The sequence below is a fragment of the Rhinoderma darwinii genome, chromosome 6, assembly GCF_050947455.1.
Source record: "Rhinoderma darwinii isolate aRhiDar2 chromosome 6, aRhiDar2.hap1, whole genome shotgun sequence".
Lineage (NCBI taxonomy): Eukaryota > Metazoa > Chordata > Amphibia > Anura > Rhinodermatidae > Rhinoderma > Rhinoderma darwinii.
In genome coordinates, this window is record NC_134692.1 from 46,025,109 (window position 1) to 46,039,129 (window position 14,021).

The 14,021-nt window shown below is 39.7% G+C and overlaps 1 protein-coding gene across 2 annotated transcripts in view; it reads right to left on the reverse strand.

Moving 5' to 3' along the window:
* The window catches only part of VWC2L (von Willebrand factor C domain containing 2 like), a 138,974-nt gene that overhangs the window by 36,391 nt on the left and 88,562 nt on the right, over positions 1-14,021 (reverse strand). The gene's annotated exons all lie outside the window — the stretch shown is intronic.

Here is a 14,021-nt window from a genome sequence, read left to right on the forward strand (position 1 = left end):
AGTATTTTTTTCATATGTATTTTTCATTCATATTTCTTCTATATTGTAGAATAGAAACATACACAAATATTGCTAAAAATAAGCTGCATGTCTAGTTAGGATCCATTGTAGCCATTATTTGGCCACGGATAGAACAAGCCATACAAAATAAAATTGGCTGTGTGAATGTCTACATTGATTAGAATCCAAACTACCAGAGAAAGTAGGGCAGTAACATTTGACATGCACCTCCAAAATTCTATCAAAACAGTAAAAAAAAAAAATATTGACACCAAAAAGGAGAAGACAAACAAGTTAAAAACATTGTATACAAGCATTCAAACCGTGATTCATAATAAGATACACCGTAAAGTGCACAAGAGCCCCAAACTGGATCAGACCTGCCGGACACATAAATGGCCCTAATAAGGATCCCACTTCAATACATGTGGTAATTCCTTAAAATCGGATAGGATCATGAATAAATTTGACATACAATGCAAAAAGGCACATACCTAAAACATCATAAGAATAAGAAAATAGATACAAGCCGAGCAGAGGGGCGCACACTTAAAAAAATAAAGACCAGCCCCACGCGTATCTCCAGGAGAAACCTAGCTTCTTAAGGGGTATAGAGTGTACTGATATGGTGTCCTTTTATATATACATATAGTCAAGTGGATTGAATGCAATAATTTGAATTAGGCCGCACATGGGGCTGTTTTGAATTGTATTAGCACAAACATTAAATCAAATACACATCTAAAATATCCTTCTGTGGATAAGGCCTAATTTGGTCTTCAGTATGGGATGCTTGCCCATTGTGCCTTCTGGAAGCAAGCATTAACCTACGAGGCAGCTAGAAAATTGATGCTATCCCTAGTACCATTGACAGAATACAGGCACCATTTAGCTTGTCAATAGAAAAATAAGAGCGGCTGTTGTGATGGCTATGACCACAATACAACAGCCTACCCTGTATGAGGCTGCATTCACACAGCGGTAATTTCAGTCCATGTATGATCTGTATATTGCTTGCTAAAAACTGATCACATGCAAGAGAAGTAGGAAAACGATACATAATGGTTTGTTCGATGTGCAACACCTTTTGTCTCTTTTCAATAGTTTTTTTTTATTAAACAGTTTTTTGTAATATAATAATAACACAGACTCGCAGAGTCTCAACTTTTGCATATCAATAATACAATTAAACAAAGTATTAGACCAACATGGTCTCCAATAAATCTCACATTATATATCATTCATGATGTCAACACTCCTGCCAAATATATAGTATATAAATGTCTTCATTACTAACATAGGTAACCAATCTTGACATCACATTGCTTTATAGAGTACCTTAACATGGCCTCTAAGGAAAAAATATAAGAGAGAAAAACAAAACACACACAATAAACAAAAGAAGGATAAGGAGGGGGGGAAGGAAAGGTGTAGGGTAGAAGGGTTTCCTAACCATCTCTATGTATTCACGAAAATGTGTGGTTCCTCCATGGGTCCCAAATGGCATCAAATTTGTCTAATGTACCCGCCAGCAGATGTGTTAGGCGGTCATTAACCATTATCCATGAGATCTTAGCGATCAACATATCCATAGACAACGTGGATGTTCGCCAGGCCCTAGCAATAGTTATTTTAGCTGCCAGAAACACATATCGGAGAAATTTACATGCGGGGGCCCGAACCTCGGGAATAGGACCGCATAGCAGAGCCGTAATCACATCCCTGGGGGGTTTGACTTGGATCACTGTGTTAATAAGCTGGTATACCTGGTTCCAAAATGTGGCAACCACTGGACACTCCCATAGAATATGTATTAGTGTACCCTCCGCACCACATTGTCTAAAGCAGTGCTTATCCACCAATGGGTTAAATCGAGCTATACGAGTAGGGACCATATACCATCTCATTAATACTTTATAACCCGCTTCCACCAAGGATGTATTGATAGATAGTTTTGAGGTCGTACATGCCATCTGTGCAACACCTTTTGGGATGGCTTGGAATCAAGGACGAATTGGCTCACCAGAGTAACAGGATACTCCAGTGGTCCCAGGCTCCGATACAATATTTGGCCCTAGAGGTCTAGCAAACACAACCCTATTTGGAACTGTGCTACTACGGTTTATTTCTTATGGGTTGAATCACAGATAACCTGTCTGACCTTATCATTACACACAGTACACATTATGAATAACAAACAGTTTATGATGCAATTAAAAGAGGACATGTACAATTTCTGCATAACTGTATGAAGAGTCCTCAGAATCACTTCTTCTGATTGGCTCAAGGAACTCCAGTCTGACACTGCTTGGCCCATCACCTGCAAGGCTGCTCTAACTTGCCAGCATTAGTGACTCGACTTTCATTTGACTTTAATGCAAAGGAAGCACTTAAAAAAAAAAAAAAAGAGCACCCAATATAGGGGAAATTAAAAGATACTGCGCATGGGCCCTGGTGAAAAAATTCTGCTTGCCCCCACCACGCAACTTCTGCGGCCTATTCGGAATTTTCAGCTGCATCACTGGGTCTCTTAAGTCACCCATCAATGCAGCAGGAGCAGCTAGGGACCTTGCTAGCGTCTTAAAAGATCCGGGGCAAAAGCACTAAAACATACTTTCATAACATGGCAGGCTTAACTACAGCGGCTTAGCTCTATCTATGGTAATATAGCTCTTAATAATGCAGCCACAAAATAAGGGTCAGATACCAGTTCTACACAGTGATAAGTGACTACAGTACAGTTGCATCCAGTGACTCACAGGTGACCTCTTCTCTGATTGGAGTCATTCAATTTCTCTTTTCTTCTCTTTCTGTAAAACCACTTAGGTGGCATGGTCAGCATTGACCGTAGTATTTGATGGTAGGTAGTGGTTCAAAGCGCACAAGACCAAGGTAGGTGCACGAATAGGGTCCTAACCCGATCATATAGCAAAGAAGTATTTGGCACACAAGTGGTTTTTGAAAATTCTTGACATTTATTTCATCAATAGTTTATGCCAGAGGCTTAGTGCGTGCGACGTTTCGGTCGTAACTTAGACCTTCATCAGGTACTTTGTCCTCCTGGTACCTGGCGTATCCAGTCGTTGGCACTATGTCTTTCAATGGCGGCTGACCGCTGTATTTGGCGCCAAATACAGCGGTCAGCCGCCTTTGAAAGACATAGTGCCAACGACAGGATTCGCCAGGTACCAGGAGGACAAAGTGCCTGATGAAGTACGCCAGGTATCAGGAGGACAAAGTGCCTGATGAAGGTCTAAGTTATGACCGAAACGTCGCACGCACTAAGTCTCTGGCCTCAACTATTGACGAAATAAATTTCAAGAATTTTCAAAAACCACTTACTTGTGTGCCGAATACTTCTTTGCTGTAGTATTTGATAGGTTAAACGGCTGGGATTGGAGTTGTCTCTGAACCCGGCCATTGTAGCAGGGTGTATGCTGTGTGGGAAGGGATAAAGGGGTTCAGAAAAAAGCTATATATTTATATATACTGTATATATTTATTAAATGAGTGTGGAGCACATGTGCATCATTTTTTAACACTTTTTGAATTCATTTTGGGGTCTGGTCTGAGGTCTCAATTAATGTAAAGGTCTACTCTTGGGTCTTCATTTATTTTGGGGTCTAAATTTTATTAGGGGTCTGGTCTAGGGTCGGAATTTATTTTACTTAAGGATCTGGGGTCTGAACAATGATACTCTGCAGACCACCTGTGTAGAACTGATATCTGACCACTATCTGGTTACTGTATGGTGGTATTATTGGTTACATTGGTCTTTGTACAGTGGTAGTGTAAACTCGTCCCTGACTGAAAGAACACGTGTGCGCCTTTCCCCTGTGTGCGCAATTGTTTTTGTGTTCGATAAGGGCCATGACCAAATAAAGCTAATTTCACTGTGGCACAAATTGTGCAATGCTATACTCCCCACAAAAAATTTCAATCTTAGATCCACCCTTGGTCTGACATCTGGGCTAAGAAGAGTTGATTTTGAAAGTGCGGTTTGTATAAAAAGAGTAGCCTTAGGCTTCCTTTACAAACACAATTTTTCCAGATTTTTCAAACGCTTGTAAAAAATGCCATGAATTTCAGTTGTTTTTCATTGTATTTTTACAAGCATTTAAGGTGGTATTGTTTATATTATAACATATTGAACATGTATTTTTCCTGGTATTTTTTGAAGTCCTATAGAGAAGCCTAAGGGAAAAACGCCAGAAAAAGCGTCAGACCCAGAACATGCTGCATTTTGCAAAAACATCGCTGACCCCAAAAACGCCACAAACTAAAATGCTGTGTGTGTTTTTTAAGTTTTACTATAGAATTAGAGCAACATCTAGCCACAGAGTCTATTCCCCCAAAAAACGCTGTGAAAAACCCAAAGAACACGGCACAAAAACGCAACAAAACGCTGTGTGTAAATGCATCCTGAGGATGTTGCTCCAGCTGCCCATTATTGTGCTTTCCAGTGTTATGTAATATAGAGATAGATTTTTGCAATAATATGATGTGCAGAAATGTCACTTAAACAACTTGGAACATTGCTTTGACCTGTTAAGCTGTAAAAATGCAAATACTGTCTTAGATGCAAGGTCATTGCCTTCTGATATTCATCTGTCCTGACTTCAGAAAGCAGCTTTCATTATGCAGATTTAATTTAGAATTTAGACTCTCTCCAGTAAAGAGCTAAATAACACTCAGCGAATCCGACTTAAAATGTGGCGCGCTAGCTGCCGAAGACTCTGCTTGTTATTTTCAGACAGTGATTGCACGTTCATGTAGAGAATTTAATATGAATTTACATAAATACCCTCAGGAAGTATTTATTGCATAAGGTACATTTGGATTCAGTGTCACAGACAGTCTAGTTTACAAATGAGCCTTCTGAAGCAGCTTTTTTCCTGTTTTTCCTCTACAAGTATCTCAGTGCAATTATTCTAAATAATACTGATTTCACAGGGTAATTCTGGAGGCCAACACAGGAAAATTTACATCTTGTACTTTTAAATATGTAAACAAGCAGTAATGGCAACAAAACTGTAAGAAAGGTGATGAACGAACATAACTTTAGACCCACTGCAATCATTGAAATAGTAGAAAAATGAACGTTGAATGTGACACATTTAAGGCTATTTGAAGAATTTCATAGAAACAGAAGCCAAATCATGCAGCATAAATCTTTGTTGCATTATATTTTGTTATTGGAAAAAAAATTCTTGAGTTTTTATACCAATTGAATTATGTTCAGCAAAAGCATTCACTGCAATACTCAAGTTTGGATATAAACTTCCAGAGCTTATAGGCACACAGATACCCACTGATGCCCTCAGCCTCACCCAATGATTCCTAGAACTTTTTACCGTTTAACTGCCATGATATATGCAAGGCTGACTCCCCCCAACTTTACTCCCTTTTGCCGCTGGGTTGTGCAGGGACTCAAAGGCCCATCAGGAGATTAATGAACCCCGTTCTCCAACAGTTGGTGGTTCCCTTGAGATATGCCATAAATGTGTAATATCCATTTAAGAAGCTACGTAACACTAAAATGCTGTGGGTCCCTTGGCCATGGGCATTTAGACACTAGGCAAATGGTCGGTGTCTAAGGGTCCATAGTCAGATCTCTCTGAATATTTCTCCTATTTGGGGGAACCCATACCTTAAAAAACTTATGAGAAGGTGGGAAAAGTATTCCATAATTCTGAGCATCTTTTCATCAGGCTCAGATCAATTTTCCATCCCTACTGTTGAAGTAACACCAATTTCTATTGCGGTCGTCTGCAGAACCCCTTACCAGGTTCCACAGAAATGCAGAATACAGTGTGATATTAGATATATTAAATAAACTTCGCATCGGTTCATTTTTTTATTTTCCAGTGAAATATATACGTTTAAAAGATTGGCTACCCTAACTTACACCCATAGCTACAAACGAACACTGGTATGAAATCGTATTCCCCCTACCCTCTAGATGGCCAGATCTGTTGCATATGTCACAACAAATGGTATCTGATCACTAGACAAAAAAAGTAGTAATCACAATTTTTTCCACATTGAAATTTGCATTGTTTCTTCAAGAAACAACACCTGTACATGAAAACTAGAAGAACAGATTTTTTTTACATAGTTCTCTCTCTTTAAAGAATGCAAAATAGCTATTCTCTAGAAGGAAGAAAATTGTCTCTAATATCACTTATAGGATTAGTACCTTACAAGAGATCGTAAATATGGAATCTCACGCAGCCAACCATAGCCCTACAGTGTACTGATGAGTAGCAATTCCAAAATAGTGCTGTGTACAGATGCGTATCTCTGGTTTGGCCAATAACCTAAGGCTCTATAAGGGGGTGGACATTAACTTACAGGGTAGCTACCTATAGGTTGCACAAGAGAGGATCGTTTTGCATACTTTTTTCCAGCAAGCATTGCCCTAAAGTCTCCTTACCAGCTGGATCTCTGCGAGGAGAATGAATACCTAAAGGTTCCCTCTTTAGAATAAAAGAAACCTACAAACGGAGTGATTATCAATTATACTGTATATGTAAAGGATCTGCCAGACACAGCTTCTGTGTCGACGCCCGTGGTTACTCAGTCTTCACCTGCTCCTAAGTCTAATAGAGTGACTCCTTCTTCCACCACTCAGGCTGGGAGGCTGAGGAGTGGGAGAGCCTATCACAGCCTGGCCAGACGGAGCTAACTCCCGCCCTCTGTCTGTTTATACCTTCATTTCCTGCTTCTCCTTTGCCTGTGATTCTGCTTGTTTCCTGGCTCTGCTGCTGCTTGTAATATTTGTCCTCTGCTACATATTGACCCTGGCTTTACTGACTACGCTCTTGCTCTGCGTTTGGTACCTCGTACACTCCTGGTTTGACTCGGCTCGTTCACTACTCTTATTGCTCACAGTGTTGCCGTGGGCATCTGCCCCTTTTCCCTTAGCTTCTTTGTACCCTTGTATGTCTGTCTGTCGTGCACATAGTGAGAGTAGGGACCGTCGCCCAGTTGTACGCCGTCGCCTAGGACGGGCCGTTGCAAGTAGGCAGGGACTGAGTGGCGGGTAGATTAGGGCTCACCTGTCTGTCTCCCTACCCCGTCATTACAGTATATAGTGAGGAAGCTATACAAACGAATATCATAAGGAGCTTTTGAATTAGTACTTCATTTATATAAAATTAAAGTTATCCAACACCCCGATCACCCATAGGAAAAAGTAACTGCCCCTTTAGTCACTCAATCAACTAGTCAAGCACATTTAAGTCATCATTAAATTGAGCTGATAGAGCATAGTGTGGTTGATGATAGATATCTGTAGTAATGTGAAACCTCCCTATATATTGTAGCTCAATATAGGAGTGCAGAATCTAATATAAAAGTTTCTACAAGAACGCAGAGGAACGTTTAGAAAGGCTTCTGGCTACCTCCCTTGGTAGCAAGATAGACGATGTGGCCTACTGCCCTCTGAGTGCAAGAAATGGACGTGAAAGATAGTGGTACACCACCGCTAGGACCCATGAAGGTGCAAAGTTTCAGATGAGCTTCATCTACAAAGCATATGGTTCAATCCAGAGTGGTCATTGTTCGCTTTTGGTAGGCTATGTAGTAGAGGATGATTACTCCGTGACCTCTATGTGCTAGTTCTCTACTATTAAAGTCTCATCCCCATAACAACTGCACTATGTTATCACTGAATAGTGGGGGAAATTTAGAGACCATCTGAGGCTACACCAACCCTGTGCATCAAACCCTTCAAAGAAGATTGCAACGTACTGGATATAATGTGTAATAAGGGGAGAAAATCATGTGATATCTGAGCACTGCCAGTTATAATGTGCAGGTCTATGAAAGTGCATAACAATACAGTGTAAAAGTTATATCCTTTATTGCAACACATTTTAGTGCCGTACTCGTCTTTTCTACAGGCAAGAATGTCGCAAACGAAAAACAAATGTGTGCTGGATAGATAAAGAAACGTGTGAAGAAAGAAGAACCCGCCAATTAGGGCTAACACGTATTGTAATAATTGTTAAATGCTCTGCAACAATAAATACATCAATGGTCAAAAAAAGAAAACACACTCATATTTATATTGTATTCATTTATTTATGTTTTATACTGCGTGTTATATACTGTATGTGTATGTGTATGTGTGTGTGTATATATATATATATATATATATATATATATATATATATATACACTACCGTTTAAAAGTTTGGGGGTCACCCAGACAATTTTGTGTTTTGCATGAAAACTCACACTTATATTTATCAAATGAGTTGCAAAATGACTAGAAAATATAGTCAAGACATTGACAAGGTTAGAAATAATGATTTTTATTTCAAATAATAATTTTCTCCTTCAAACTTTGCTTTCGTCAAAGAATGCTCCATTTGCAGCAATTACAGCATTGCAGACCTTTGGCATTCTAGCTGTTAATTTGCTGAGGTAATCGGGAGAAATTTCACCCCATGCTTCCAGAAGGCCCTCCCACAAGTTGGATTGGCTTGATGGGCACTTCTTGCGTACCATACGGTCAAGCTGCTCCCACAACAGCTCTATGGGGTTGAGATCTGGTGACTGCGCTGGCCACTCCATTACAGATAGAATACCAGCTGCCTGCTTCTTCCCTAAATAGTTCTTGCATAATTTGGAGGTGTGCTTTGGGTCATTGACCTGTTGTAGGATGAAATTAGCTCCAATCAAGCGCTGTCCACAGGGTATGGCATGGCGTTGCAAAATGGAGTGATAGCCTTCCTTATTCAAAATCCCTTTTACCTCGTACAAATCTCCCACTTTACCAGCACCAAAGCAACCCCAGACCATCACATTACCTCCACCATGCTTGACAGATGGCGTCAGGCACTCTTCCAGCATCTTTTCAGTTGTTCTGCGTCTCACAAATGTTCTTCTGTGTGATCCAAACACCTCAAACTTCGATTCGTCTGTCCATAACACTTTTTTCCAATCTTCCTCTGTCCAATGTCTGTGTGCTTTTGCCCATATTAATCTTTTCCTTTTATTAGCCAGTCTCAGATATGGCTTTTTCTTTGCCACTCTGCCCTGAAGGCCAGCATCCCGGAGTCGCCTCTTCACTGTAGACGTTGACACTGGCGTTTTGCGGGTACTATTTAATGAAGCTGCCAGTTGAGGACCTGTGAGGCGTCTTTTTCTCAAACTAGAGACTCTAATGTACTTGTCTTGTTGCTCAGTTGTGCAGCGAGGCCTTCCACTTCTCTTTCTACTCTGGTTAGAGCCTGTTTGTGCTGTCCTCTGAAGGGAGTAGTACAAACCGTTGTAGGAAATCGTCAGTTTCTTGGCAATTTCTCGCATGGAATAGCCTTCATTTCTAAGAATAGACTGTCGTGTTTCACATGAAAGCTCTCTTTTTCTAGCCATTTTGAGAGTTTAATCAAACCCACAAATGTAATGCTCCAGATTCTCAACTAGCTCAAAGGAAGGTCAGTTTTATAGCTCCTCTAAACAGCAAAACTGTTTACAGCGGTGCTAACATAATTGCACAAGGGTTTTCAAGTGTTTTCTAATCATCCATTAGCCTTCTAACACAGTTAGCAAACACAATGTACCATTAGAACACTGGAGTGATGGTTGCTGAAAATGGGCCTCTATACACCTATGTAGATATTGCATTAAAAAACAGACGTTTGCAGCTAGAATAGTAATTTAGCACATTAACAATGTATAGAGTGTATTTCTGATTAATTTAATGTTATCTTCATTGAAAAAAACTGTGCTTTTCTTTCAAAAATAAGGAAATTTCTAAGTGACCCTAAACTTTTGAACGGTAGTGTGTATATATATATATATATATATATATATATATATAGACTCAATAGCTTCTATTTAAACAATTGGGATGAGTGGAACTAAATCCAATAGTACTGTGTTTCAGACTGGAGAAACTACTGGAAATTGGTTAATCTCCCAGCCGATAAATTCAAGTCTACAGTCACATTTGACCAAATAGAGTACATAGAATTATGCGGAAGTGATTAAAATGTGTTTAAACGATTACATTTTGTGTAAACTCCATCTTGTATATCTGGCATCCATCTTGTAGCCTAAAGAATCCATTTTGGGATTAGGAAGTCATGTTGCTTTAAGATAATATATCTATGTCAGCATTGTCTGAAAAAGTGATATGTTTTTGTTCTTGAGCTGCATATTTAGTATTTCTTGCTATTGACAATCTAGAAAATATTTACCCGTTTTATTATGAGAAACTGAGTCTACTATCTGCTACGGTCAGGGAAAACAGTTTGTTTACTGCAATGGTGGGGTCAGTTTGACTCTAACCAAGATGACATGGTACATTTTTGGGAAATGGCAAAACATATTTTCATTGTATGCTATTGACTGAATCAGAGTCAACTTCACATTGTAAATGATTGGCTGAATTTAAGTTGCTCCTTTTTTGAAAGATATTATTGTAATTGCTTATGTAAATAAAGCTCAGAGAAGGATTTTTGTGTATACAAGCATTGTCTCGTGTCTTTTACTTCTCTCTGATATATCAACATCACGTATGATTTAGATCTGGATAAGTTTCCTTACTGGGTGTCGGTTGAAAACACGTCTAAAACTTCAGTCTAATATATATTTTGGCCATGATTGTGTCAACAGTTATTGGTGCCAAAAGCTGGGAGATTAATCATCTGATAGCTGTCACTGGAGGTCCGGCATTGCATCCGTGAAATTTTAAAAAAACTGCGGTAAATACACAAATGTTTTTCACTCATGTATTGCAGGCTGGAATTAGCTGTCATGACATCACATCTCCCAGACGCATGAAAATATATCCAGAGGTATAAGGTATGTTAAAAGTTCTTGTGTGATGAATGATTGCAGATGCATACGTCTATCTTGAGTTAATGTTGAAGATGTGTAAATCTTGAGTTATTGGCATGAGTGAGTCCATGGTATGGAGGACATGAGAGGATTTTGCCGGCAATGAAACTGTCAAGGCTGTTAGAAACAGAAGTGTTAAAATTGTTCAGAAGTGGGCGAATGACCCCCCCCCCCCCCATTGGAATGCAGTGGCCTCCAGATATTACCTCTTCCTTTGTCCATTTTGTTCTTAGGAATATCTAGTGTCTTTATAAAATTATTTATATATATATATATATATATATATATATATATATATGGTAAGAGAATTAAGTCTTCACATATCAGTAAAGGTTTATGATACTAAAATATTTAGTAGAATCCATTGGAGGAATCATATTCATAACATAGGCTGGAGATAGAAAACATATATAGGCTTTTCATAAAGGCTACTGGCTTTCTTTTGCTCTGAAAAATGTATACAATTAAAGAACTGTATTAAAAACCTACTTTAAGACACTAACATCTACACAAGTAAATCAGATATCTTAACAAAATGCATAAAAACCTATGTGATATGACTAAAAATATTAAAATTAATGGGACATATAGATGTATGCACCCTTACCTTTGCTTGAATTTGGTTAAGGACTCCATTTTATCATTAAACAAATTCAATACAATATTGTGACATGCTAGCAAAACCCTTGATAGCCTGCAGTTCACATCACAACCAGTGTGTGGCCACACAAAGACACATAGCATAGACATCTCTTGACAGAGTATCTCATGATATGTTGAGATAAGAGGAAAGGTTAGGAAGTACACATCCATAGTTAATTTGGATCAAGATTATTTGTGGGCTACCATATAGGTTGTGAACAGACGTATTTTATAGCATAAATTATAAGGCCTTATTCAAACGAATGTTGAATACGTCCGTGTGACGGCCGTTAAAACATTGGCCGCCACATGCAGTGTTTTTCACGCAGCGTGTTTCCATTGCATGAAACTCACTGCATGTCCTATTCTTGTGCGTTTTTTTGCGGATCCCACACCCATTGAAGTCAATGAGTGCGTGAAAACACTGACATCAACAAATGATGCCACACGAAACAGACACTGATGGCACATGGAACTGCAAAGCATGAAAAACGTGTCCGTTTTTTGCGGATGAAAAACTGAAACGTTTGTTTTAATCTAGCCTAAGGATTAACAACATAAAACTTTTGTATAGTGTCATTTGATCCACCTGTTTAGAATGATAATGAGGAAATCTCTAACCGTCTAAATCCAATGGAAAATAGTATACTGTATGAGTAATTGAGATAAGCAGGACACAACGTCTTCAGTAATAATGCTAGCAGTTATGAATGAGTGGTGTCTACAACAACAGTGAGTAAATACAGACATTGCATTCTGAAGACTCTATTAGAAAGTGATTAACATCTATAGTGTAATGACCAGCAGGTTTGCGGACCCACTAGGCTACCCCGCCCGATTGGCTTAGGGCCTCCTCTAATGGCGTTGTCTAAGCGGTCTTCACCCTTTAACCCCTATAGGGATCTGGTCTTCAATGCAGGGAGGCTGTCAGGTCGCTACCTCTTGAGGTGATCTTGACGGATCACCAGTAGTTGCTGGCCAGTCAGGTGCCAGACAGGCACAGGTAGATGGTACCTTAATGACCGGTGGATGCAGACAGCAGTGCACAGACAGGTAGCTGGCATCTGGATACAGGCAGGTAGCAGGTAACTGGACACAAGCAGGGGATACTGGATGCAGGCTGGAGCTAGACTACTGGATGCAGGCTGGTGCCGGACTACTGGATGCAGGCTGGTGCCGGACTATTGGATGCAGGCTGGTAGCGGATCACTGGATACAGACTGGTACCGAACAACTGGACACAGGCTGATAACTGAAAGTGATAGCAGACAGGAACAGGTACATACAGGAACCTTTGCAGAATAACTGAAAGTTCCATAATTGCTCAGGCACCTGGGAGATGGTAACGGTGCCTTAAATAGATCTCGGGAGAAGCAGCAATGATTGGGTGCATATTTGAATTTCAAAACAGTGCGAGCGCGAGCAGGAGACACAAGAAAATGCCAGAGACGTGGAGGAAGGACAGGCTACCAGACAAGGTATGTGGACCGCCGGCAGGAGCGGGGACCCGCCACCGGCGTTACATATATCAAGCATAAGAAAGTAAGTTGGTACCTAATTCACACCATACATAGGCAAACCTTATATTATTTACAGCACATAAAAAGCTATACTACTTCTGTAAAGTCTGAGACTACTTCGTGAACTCTGAGCTCAATATCATTTTATATCCGTCATCATGATGGCCTTCAGGCTATCACATATTTTACACATGCAATATGGAGGAACATCTGTCTCAATTTCTAGTTACATTGCTTGAATTTGTCTTGATGCACAATTTTTTCACCTTCAGTGGGTCCCTCTTTCTGCAGCGCCAGTGGATGGCAATGGGGGCGGCTTGTGCCCCCTCATATGCCAATCTGTTCTTGGGGCTGTAAGAGTGGGACTCGTTCCTATCGGATCAGGGAGTCTCAATGGACCGTGTTATTTTTTGGGCAAGGTTCATTGATGGCATATTCTTCTATATTTCAGAATTGAAAAATAACTTAGTAAACATCAAACTAATGTGGAAGGCTGACCATTCTCAGATGGATTTCCTTGATGTATTGATCAAAAGAGATTATGATTGCTTTATTCAAACTGATGTTCATCAGAAGATAACATCTGTAAATTCGTATTTACCTGTCTCTTCATCTCTTCCACAGCGGACTAAAGAGACCATACGTGTTGGCCAATTTCTTAGAATAAAGAGGATATTCAACACAAAGTTTCCATGAAAGGGGTTACAAAATAAAGCATATTAAGAATGCATATGTGAGAGGCAAATAAACAGAAAGACCATGTTTATCACAAACAAATACCAGATCAAAAACCAACCAACAGGTAAGGTATTTTACCACATATCATAATCATTGGGATCAAATGAGGGAGGGGATAATGGCCACTATTACTCACATCCTATTTTGGCAAAGATTGTGCCAACATATCCAGCCATGGCAGTTAGGAAGGCCAAAAACTTGAGGGATACACTAGTATACGGCTATTATACCTCGCAGCCCCAGAACACCATCTTTTGGGCACCAAAA